Source organism: Silene latifolia, chromosome 10 (assembly GCF_048544455.1).
Source record: "Silene latifolia isolate original U9 population chromosome 10, ASM4854445v1, whole genome shotgun sequence".
Lineage (NCBI taxonomy): Eukaryota > Viridiplantae > Streptophyta > Magnoliopsida > Caryophyllales > Caryophyllaceae > Silene > Silene latifolia.
Genome location: NC_133535.1, coordinates 19,280,384 through 19,291,304, shown reverse-complemented (window position 1 = coordinate 19,291,304; position 10,921 = coordinate 19,280,384). Strand labels below are relative to the sequence as shown.

Below are 10,921 nucleotides of genomic sequence, written 5' to 3'. Positions count from 1 at the left end.
AGACATCACCAGAGGGTAAGGATATAGATGTGCTTTCTTCATGTGATGATTCAAGTGATAACTTATCGGAGAGTTTCATTGAAATAAAAGATAAATAGGCACCCGTATCAAATAGTACCAAACAGGGAACATCAAAAATAGAAAATGTACCAGTAATGATATCAGGGTGTGCCTCAGCTTCTGCTCGACTCATGACAAAAATCCGGCCTTTCGGCCTCACTGGCCTCCCTGGGGCGGCAGGAGTAGTAGGAGCCGTCACCTTCTTCTCCGGGCAAACATTGGCCTTGTGGCCCGGTTTGTTGCATGAAAAGCATATGATAGGATCAACGAAGCATTTACCAGGATGTGCTGGTTTCTTGCAGTTATAGCACACTCGGTCTTTAGTACCTTTATTGTCGTTAAAAGCTGAAGATTGACCACCCCGGTTAACTTGCACAGTAGAAACAAATCTCCTCTTGTTTGAGTCAGAGGGAGAAGAGGTGAACCTGGGTGAAGGAGTATAGGGCCTAGAAGATGGATATAAAGGCCTCTTGCCAAGATTGGAACTGGTTGCACGAGCTTCATTTTCAATGTCTTTCAGGGAATTTTCAGCCCATAAAGCATCATTGTAAATTGAAACAAAGCTGGTGGAGTCCCGACGGACCATGCTTTTGATTTTAGGAGAGAGCTTTTCAAGATAAAAGAAGGCTTTTTCATTGTCATCCTTCACCAATCTAGTTGCATAATGAGCCAACTCGTTGTATTTATCGGTGAAGGCCTGAATAGGAAGGCTTCCTTGCTTTAATTCCATGAATCCTTTCAACTTCTGCTGCTTAAGTTCTTGCGGATAGAATCGGGCCTCCACTAATTTCTTGAAACGTTCCCAGTCAAATCCCGGTTCAGATGAAACGGTAGGCCCAGTCATGGACCACCATCGATCTGCTTCTCGTACTAGGAAGTGAGATGTCAGCTTCACTTTATGTTCCTTCTTAACATCATACAACGTAAAGCTTTTCTCTAACTCCCGAAACCACCCCGTAAGAGCAACTGGATCAATCTCTCCACCATAAGTGGGAGTGTTGATTCGGGTTAACTGATTAGCCACCCAAGTATAGGTACCTGGAGTACCCTAAGGAGGCGGGGGAGGAGGAGGAGCTTGTTGATTCTGCTGATTTTGTTAGTTTTGGAGAATTTGAGTAAGAACTAGTAAAATAGCATCATCAACTCTTCTTGGCGGAGCCATCTTTAAAAGAGAAAATTTAATTAGTACCTAACAATTAGCAATCACAAACAGACTACCACATAAAATCCTAAATCTACCCATCCTACCCATCTCTCAAGTTTATTATTTAAAGGTCAAGTGATTTTAAGTGGGGTGCACAAACGTGCGTCGGGAGCAACAAGCTCTGATACCAACTGTGACACCCTCATATTTAGCGTTAAATAAACACGTAAATTCTACAGAAAAACTGACAGGATATGTTTGTAATTGGTTCAACTAGATAAAACCTGTAATTTTTAAAACTTTTCTAAACCATTCACAAACATTTCCAAAAGGAGAGTGCCAAAACCTTCAAAATCTAACAAACTAATTTACATAACCACGCTAAAGTCGAGAGAATAAAGTAATACAAACCAAAGAAAAAGAGGGAGACATATGTCCCTTCAAAATATAAACATAACCAAAAGTGTAAAGGTTTACTACAAAATAACCAAACTAAGTCCAAGGTTCTTTTGCTCACTAGCTCGTCCGTGTACCCCAACTAAGCATCATCAACCTGTCAATCGCATTTTCTACAAACACGAAAGCCACAATTCAGTGGGGAGTAACTTCGAGTCCTCCCAGCCACGAAATGTCATATTTAATGTAACATATAATGTAACATGTAAACAACATCATAAATCAATTAACTATCGAGTATTCTAACATATGAACCCTAAACTGACCAAATTAAACTATCATGTGAATCATATAACAAATAGTAAACCAAACTTTATCAATTGTAACCGGCTTACATCTCACCTATTACAATTCATAAAATCACCATACAAGAAAGGGCAATATATCAAAGACAAGCATAAGTTCTTAGTCCCGTCAATAGTCACTCTGTAACTCGAGTCTATACCACGAGGTAGGGAAGGTAATCGAACCGGTATCTTGGCTCAGAGGTTCTATCAAAACATGGCCAAGACACAACACAACCCTAGCCTAAAATCTGCGCAGACCTAGACATGCGGATACATACCACCGCGCCCAAGACCCACAATTTTTCTAAAACAAAGTGAGTACCCTAAGGAGTCCACCAAAGGGTTGGCTAGTACTTAAGCTGACCACTTACCCTCAAAATAAGTAACGAGGTCATGCCCTAACTTGGATATAAACCCACCAAGTCAGGAACACAAAGGCTATTAAGCAGTGAACATATACTCGTCAGAGACTATAAAGACCTATCTATGACAAACACAACAACCTGCAAGAAGTATTCAATACCAATTCCAATTCTAGCAATATTAACAATATTAAAGGTTTCAGGGAATCTAGGGCCGTTTCTACAATATATGGAACTATTAAATTCAACCAACAACACATGTGAACTAAAACTTAATGAATGGCTTAAAACAAGAATAAGGCCAATTATCCATTTTTCACATTAATTTTCATCCAACCGAATTTTTACCCGCAACCCCAGCCCTGCGACAGGTACGGGTTAAATTGCGGCTGACCAATCACACAATTGACTGACATCGATTCAGTCAAAGGGACCAAGGCTCAGTTTTCGGCTTAATCACCAAAACATTGCAATTATCGCTATAAAATTCATTTTAAGCCTATTCATTACAATTTCATATTATAATCTATCCTAACATGTGCAACTACCAATATAAACATAATTTTTACTATCAACATAATTTTTACTACTAATATGATTCATTTCAAAAGTGTACCCATATGTGACGTATACTAACTATAACATTAATGAACCCGAAATGACAAATAATGCATGAAAAACCGCGAAACAAGCAACGGGCCAACCCGGGCCAACCCCAAGGCAGCCGTGGGCCTGCCTGGGCCTGCCGGGCCTGCTGGCCGCCACCCCCAATCCTCCATTTTTCCTTTTTTGTTCATTTTAACACCGTTTTAAGCATTACTTAATCGTTCCCATTTCATTTTCATACTAATATGTAAACATAAACTTACAAAAGACATGAATTAGACATGAAATTGACCCATATTATCATGTGAAATAAACTACTCAAACAACCATCACAAAATCAAACAAAAAGCAAAGAATGTGACGATTATTCGTCGAGTAACTCGAAATATGTTACCTTTAGCACAAAATGAGCAATTAGCACCTTGAACCCAAACCCTAATCTGCCAACTAACCACTATCTTCAACTATATACGAGTCTCCAAACTCGTCCTCTAAATCTTCACCTAAATAAACAATAAAAACACAATAATAAGCACAAAAATCGAAATATGCCCAAATTCGTCTTAAATCAACATCAAGAAAACTGAAATTAAAACATACTAGGATGTAGATCTTGAAGAGAGGATTCCGAAAATATAAATTTTGCGAAAAACGGACTAGAAATGAAGAAATTATGATGAAATTACCTTAAGTTTTGTATAAAATGGTGTTTTTATGTTTGGGATTTGCTAGAATGTTCAAGGTGATGGAGATAGACAAAGAAAAATCAGAATGAAAGGAGGATAGGGAGGTGTGCCGCGGGAAAGGGAGAGAAGGAGCGGGATTTGTCTTAATTTCATGAGTCGGTTTTGGCTCGTTTCGACAATAATTAGAACCGTTTGTCAAATGCAAATTCCGACAAAACCAAAGTTCTTAAACACGAGATTACAAGAAAATTGAGTACTCATATGACCCATTTCCAAAATCGTTTGCCCAATTTTCAAAAGAGTTGTCATTTTTCCCGATATGCCCTTATTTCGAAATAAAAAGTTTTTACACGGTTTAAACTATTTTTAAACATTTCGAAACTATCAAAATAAATATTTTACTTCAAAATATAATAAAATTATATTTCTTTGAATTATTATTACTTCAAATACAATAATATCAAATTTTACTTGATTAATAAATTACTTCCGCAAAATAATAATGGTTCGAAATTACGGGGTGTTACACTCCATGCTTAGTCCAACACTTGGTCTTGTTTAGCTTAATGAACTTAGTGTATAAAATGATAGGAAAAAGCCTCTAAATGCTTAGATTCCTACAAAAACATGTCAAGACAAGCCAATACACTAGAACAACAAATATTAGCTTATGACACTATGATAAGTGCTAAATAACAATTAAAATGGAGCTAATATAGGGGATGAAAGTATATAAAATATGCACTTATCAAACTCCCCCAAGCTAAACCCTTGCTTGTCCCCAAGCAAGAAACCAATTCCCATCAATTGCAATATCCCAAACAAGCTAAGCATAATGATTTAAAAACCCGAAACAACATGGGCAAGGGATAAAGCAAAACATGGATGAGATTTACATGACGGCGTAGCATGGAAAACTTGAAATGAACCTTGGAGCTCTTGCATGATCTTTTGACTTATGGACTCTCACGGGGCACTCGAATTCTTTTTATGTGAAAGGACAATTTTGTGAATAAACACTCAACTATCCTCGACTTATAATAACGTGCCCGCAATCTAATATTGTAATCAATCAAAACTAGTAAGCCAAAACAATCAAATGCAAGCATGATAAAGAAGCCAAATGGGTAGGAAGAAGACAATATGTAATGGGTAAGAAGGGGGAACAAATGAATTATGGATTGTGGAGCTAATGTCAAGCTAGCAACAACCAAATGTGAGGATTCTCAATCCCAATTCTAACCCAATTTTGCAATTCAAATCATAAGAAAACTCTCCAAAATATGTGAATAATGCATGAGAGTTTCTCACATCAACTTCTTCTTCTCTTTTTTTCTTTTCAATGCATACTTCTTCTTTCATTTTCATGCTTTTTCATTTTTCATTTTTTTCTTCCTTCTTTATTTTCTCATTTTTCATCATTTTTTCTTTTTCACTTTCTTTTTCTTTCATCTTTTTCTCGTTTCTCGTTTCTTTTTCAAGAGCATTAAGACCAAGCTCACATGATATTCAAACTTTGAAACAAATCCCAATTGAGCACCCAAACAAGACCAAACAAGCTACTAGCTCAACAAGGTAGGCAAGTTATAATGTAGCTAGGGAAAATTGTTTGTGAAGGGGTCAAGAAGGCAATTATATTCATGTGAATGGCTGCAAAATGCTATAACAATTGAATGCATGCTTACCAAGAGATTACATGAGAACCATACTTGTGCGTTTTGATGTAACACACATTATAAGGAGACACCTATACTAACCTAAGAGAGACCGGATATGGATGCGTCGGTCTAAAGAGGTTCTACCTTACCATTTTGTAGCTTGCCAAAAGTCAAGATCAAGCCTATTTATTTGGTTCATTTTTCATCTCCCACCTACTATGTCAAGACATCCCCATGTAGCTAATATCCCATCATTAAAGAATAAATCATTAGCAACAAGCCATTATTAGGATAACCAAAGAGGAAAGTAGGCTACAAGCAATCACAAAGCAAAAATTTCTCTCAAAAATTTTCAAATTTTCTACACTACATGCAAACTATACTATATGCAAATGCAATATCTCCCCCCAAGCTAAACATCACATTGTCCTCAATGTGCTAACAATTCAAATTACCCAATCAAACCATAAAAATGGCTCAAAGCACAAAACAAGAAGGACTAGAGGTTATGTTTAATGGGTTGCAAGATCTAAACTAAAATGCAAAGCAATTAAAAACTTACTCGACTTGTTAATCTCCCCCAAGCTAGCATGAATTCGGGGGATGTAGATGTTTCCTTGTGATTTAAGGTGAAGGGAATGAGGACATATGATAGAAGGAAGGAGGAAAGGTACCATCGGGTATGCTTGAATGATAGAAAGAAATCCATCTCTTCTTTTTTTTTTTTTACCCATATAAAACAAAGGCCAAGAAGTCACAGAACCACGACCCCGATCGGGGCCACCCAACCCCGATTGGGGTTGACTGCTTTTTCCCGTTTTTGACTTCCTCGTTTATGAACTTGAATTGTTTTCTCGCTTTTCGAAAACCACGTCCCCGAACGGGGTTTTTGCATGGGGTTGCGTGTCAAATGCACTCCAATTCCTCCTTTCTTCATTTTCACCTAGAAATCACAAAAGAAACATCGTCAAGTTGAGTATTTTATTACTAATCTACGAAAAACAATTAAATTGCAGAAATTTAAAAAAAAACAAAAAAAAACAAAAGCAATAAAAAGCTTGGGTTGCCTCCCAAGAAGCGCTGGTTTTACGTCCCGCACGACGTAAGAAGCTATTTGATTCAAGTTTCATCATTGAGCTTGCCACCAACCAAGCTCCATTTCATAGCTATCTTTGTATTTATCAACCATTTGAAATTCTTCAAATAAAATTTTCCTTTCTTCTTTTTGGCACTCTTAGCAATAGTGCCCTTAGCATCGTCACCTACAAAGTAAACAACACCCATATCGTCCTCCAACGGATCCGTTAGTGAGGATCCAAGTGTAGTAGAGGCATAAGAAGAGTCCACAGTGCTAAGTAAATAACAAGACTCTTGTAACATTGGGCTTCTAATGGAATTGTTTTTGCTAAAGGAAACCCGGTCATCACCCACTTCCAATGTCAACTTCCCATTTTTCACATCAATTAACGCACCCGCGGTGCGTAATCAATTCCATAAATGGGATGGTGACTTGCAAATTCTTACAAACTTCCAAAAATTTAGCAAACTTACCTTCCTCCTTGTGCTTTGCTAGAAGATGGAGAAATGGTACTTGAACAACTTCTTTTGGAGGAGCATCTTCCACATCTTTCCCATTCTCATTAGGAATACTCACCTTTGTTGGAATGGCATCACTTTCCTTGGCATTAGGAAAGACTTCTTCAACAATTACCTCATCACCTTCTTTGGGCATAGGGGACCCAACATCTTTGGCATCAAGCTTGCTCTTCCTTTTTAGCATCAACAATCGATGAGGAAATGGCACACGATCCTTAACAATAGGCTCTTCACTAGCCTTCTTTTTGTCATTTCCCCCAAGCTTAGCCTTCTTAACAACCACCTCTTCATCCAAAGTCATGGATGGCCCATCATAGCTTGAACCACTTCTCAAGGAAATAGAATTAGCAGTTTCATGTGGTTGCTCACCTTGGGGAGGTAATTGACCATTCTTCCTTTGAGAATTAGAAGCGGCTAGTTGAGCCACTTGTTGTTCCGACAACTTGACCGCGGCACTATGAGCTTGATCATTCTTTTGAATTTGAGCCAACAATTCCCTTTGCATTTGGACTATCATGCCCTCTAGCTTACCACCTCCTTGATTGTTTTGTTGGCCATTTTGTGGTGGATTTTGTTGGTAGTTGTTTTGTGGGGGCCTTTGTTGATTTTGATAACCCGGTGGAGGGATATACTTTTGTTGTTGAGGGACATAGGCATTTTGTTGTGGTGGGGGTTGAGGGTTAAGCACATTGTTGCTATTATAAGACAAGTTCGGGTGGAATTTTGTATTCGGGTTATAAGTGTTTGAAAATGTACCCGGTGGATATGAACTTTGTCTTAAAGCTTGAAAAGCATTTACCTCTTCAATGGGGGCTCGGCAATGAGCGGCATAATGACCCGCACCTCCGCAACCGTCACAAACAATGATTTGGCTTGTTGAAGATACGACATTGAGTTGTTGAATGGAATCTCTAGCATCCCTTTCCGCTATTTGTTGTTGGAGCAAAGCAATTTGAGCTAGCAAAACAGAGTTGGTAGAGGATTCTTCCTTACCTTTGGATGGCACAGCTCGGGAATTGACATATTGGGCATCATGGATCGCCATAGATTCGATCGTGGAATGAGCAAGATCGGTGTCAATTTGATCAAACCGCCCATTGTAGGCGGAATCAAGAATCCTTCGGGACTCGGCACAACATCCATTGTAGAATGTTATTGCTAGAAACCATTCATCTAGCCCATGATGTGGGCATTGTCTTTGAAGCTCTTTGTACCTCTCCCAAGCCTCATATAAGCTCTCAAGAGCTTGTTGACGGAATCCGGTGATTTGGCTCCTCAAAGTTTGAGTTTTCTCCGGTGGAAAAAACTTTTGATAGAAAGCAAGAGCCAAAGTTTCCCAATTGGTGATTCCCAAGGTGGTGCGGTCAAGTCTATTGATCCATAGTTTGGCCTTGTCTTTCAAAGAGAAAGGGAAAAGTATCTCCCTTATTTGGGCTTGAGTAACGCCCGTTTGACGGATCATGGAGCAATAGTCACAAAAATTTTGCACATGCAAATTGGGATCCTCCAAAGGACTTCCCCCAAATTGCTTCCTCTCCACAAGGCTAATGAAAGCCGGTTTGATCTCGAAGTCCGGCGCGGTGATTTGAGTAGTTGTGATTCCGGCCGGAAGCATGGCCGCGGTGGGTTTTGAGTGATCGGAAAGTTTCACCATCTTTTTGGTAGTAGATGGTGATGGTGGTGGGTTTGATGAACAAGAAACCTCCTCCTCTTCAAGAACCTCTAGATCGTCTAAGTAAGACTTTCTAGCACTTTCAACTTGGATGGGAGAAGTGGCTTCTTTAACTTCCTTCTAAAATCGTCGTCTTCTCCTAAATGTTCTCTCGGGTTCGGAATCCGGTGAAAGCAATTCTCCACTACGAGAGGACCTGGGCATAAGACAACAATTTCTAGGAAAATGATAAGTAACGGTCTCAAGGAACAAGTGTTCCTCAAGACAAAGAAAAACAAGATAGAAATCAACAATTCAAAAAGCAATAAAACCGTTTCCCCGGCAACGGCGCCAAAATTTGATAGGATTATCGCGTACCTATGCAAAGATAAAATTCCCTAAACACAAATTAATGTAGCAATAGGGGTCGAACACAAGGAAACGGGAATTACTTCGTGAATTGCTATGGGTAGATTTTTATCAAGGTCGATTAAGATTTGGTTTGGTTTGGTTGTTTGATGATTAATAAGAATTATGATGTAAATTATATAATAAAAGAGAGTCTAAGGGGTTCGGGTCACGCATGCAAAGGTAAACATATAATCATGATAAACTTGATACTAGTAATCTTGTCAATTACTTAGGCTTAAAGATACCCACCTTACGGCATTAGCATCAACCATAGACCGGGTCCTAGAGAAACTCTCGTCCATGACTAGGTCATCCTACTATACATGCTTAGTCTAATTCAATTCCGTGCCTCTCGACTTATAGAATGAATAAACAAACTTAATCAATTGAATAGGGCCCTAAACAAAGATTAAACATTGTGGCACAAGCATGTGATAGAAGCAATATGAACAATATTATTATTAATCTATTTTATCATGTTATATACTTGATTTATGCATGGCTCCCCTAGCCCTTAGACTAGGAAATTTAGCTACTCATATTTGTAAAGGAAATGCAAATGATATTTAGATTATAAGGCATATTGTAGTAATTATAACTAAAGTGGAAATTGTATACTAATGATGAAATGTAAAGGACTAATACTAAACTCATAAACAAAATACAAAATGTAAATAAGAGAAAGATTACCAAAGTAGGAGCTTGATAGAACTAACTCGGAAACCAAATGCTTGAATAAATAAATAACCAAATGTTTAACAACTACAAGCTTAACTAAATTGTAAACTAATGAGAAAACTAATGAGAGAAATTATAGTGCTTAAGGCTATGAAAGAGTAAAATGAGACGTGAAGAAGAGATGCCCAAAGCCTCGGAATACCTCTCCTATTTATAGGAGAGGAGAGCGTAAACCATCAAGATGACTATGGCCCCGATCGGGGTTGCATGGCTCCGATCGGGGTCGTGTGTTTCCGGGTTTTTTCGCTTAATTCCTCACTTAATTGCGTGGGGAATCCAAAGTTTATACTTTAATGCTCTTTAATCACCCGGGTAAATGCCTCATCTATGATCCTTAGAGCTCCCAAAAAGCATCCTAAGCATGTTGGAATCTTATGCTTTCCACCTTGACTTGGATTTGATCATTGGGGCTTGACTTTGGTTGTTGTCAACATTTGCATTATACATAATAATCCATCAATTTCTCCATGCAAAACCCAATCCAATGCTCCATGCTTAGTCCAACACTTGGTCTTGTTTAGCTTAATGAACTTAGTGTATAAAATGATAGGAAAAAGCCTCTAAATGCTTAGATTCCTACAAAAACATGTCAAGACAAGCAAATACACTAGAACAACAAATATTAGCTTATGACACTATGATAAGTGCTAAATAACAATTAAAATGGAGCTAATATAGGGGATGAAAGTATATAAAATATGCACTTATCACTATGGCATTGTCGAATGGGACATATAAATGAGAAACGCGTGAAGAAACTTGTCGATAATGGGACTATTCCCGCATTCGTTCTTTCTACATATGGCACGTTTGAATCATGTCTCATTGGCAAGATGACTCGAATTTCCTTCAAAGGTGTTGGAATGCGCGCTAGTGACCTATTAGGACTCATACATACGGACGTATGTGGACCTATGTCAATTACCGCTAGAGATGGCTATAGATATTTTATCACTTTCACGGACGATTTGAGTAGATACGGATATGTCTACTTAATGAAGCATAAAAGTGAGTCCTTTGAGAAATTCAAGGAATACCAGAATAGGGTACAGAACCAACTGGGTAGAAAGATTAAAGCACTCCGTTCAGAACGTGGTGGCGAATATCTTTCAAATGAGTTTGATCAACACGAAAGACGTGGAATCGCTCTACGATTAACTCCACGGAACACCTCAATTAAATGGTGTGTTCGAACGGAGAAATCGAACCTTACTTGATATGGTTCGATCCATGATGAGTCACACAGTAGTGCCTGAATCATTATGG

At 38.4% G+C, this 10,921-nt stretch overlaps 1 non-coding gene across 1 annotated transcript; it reads left to right on the top strand.

Annotated features, from left to right (window-relative positions):
- The first annotated feature begins 8,030 nt into the window (after nt 1-8,030).
- LOC141610272 (small nucleolar RNA R71) lies at nt 8,031-8,137 on the top strand. The gene has a single exon (XR_012528177.1). It is a non-coding gene; the product is annotated as a small nucleolar RNA R71 (small nucleolar RNA).
- The last annotated feature ends 2,784 nt before the right edge of the window (nt 8,138-10,921 follow it).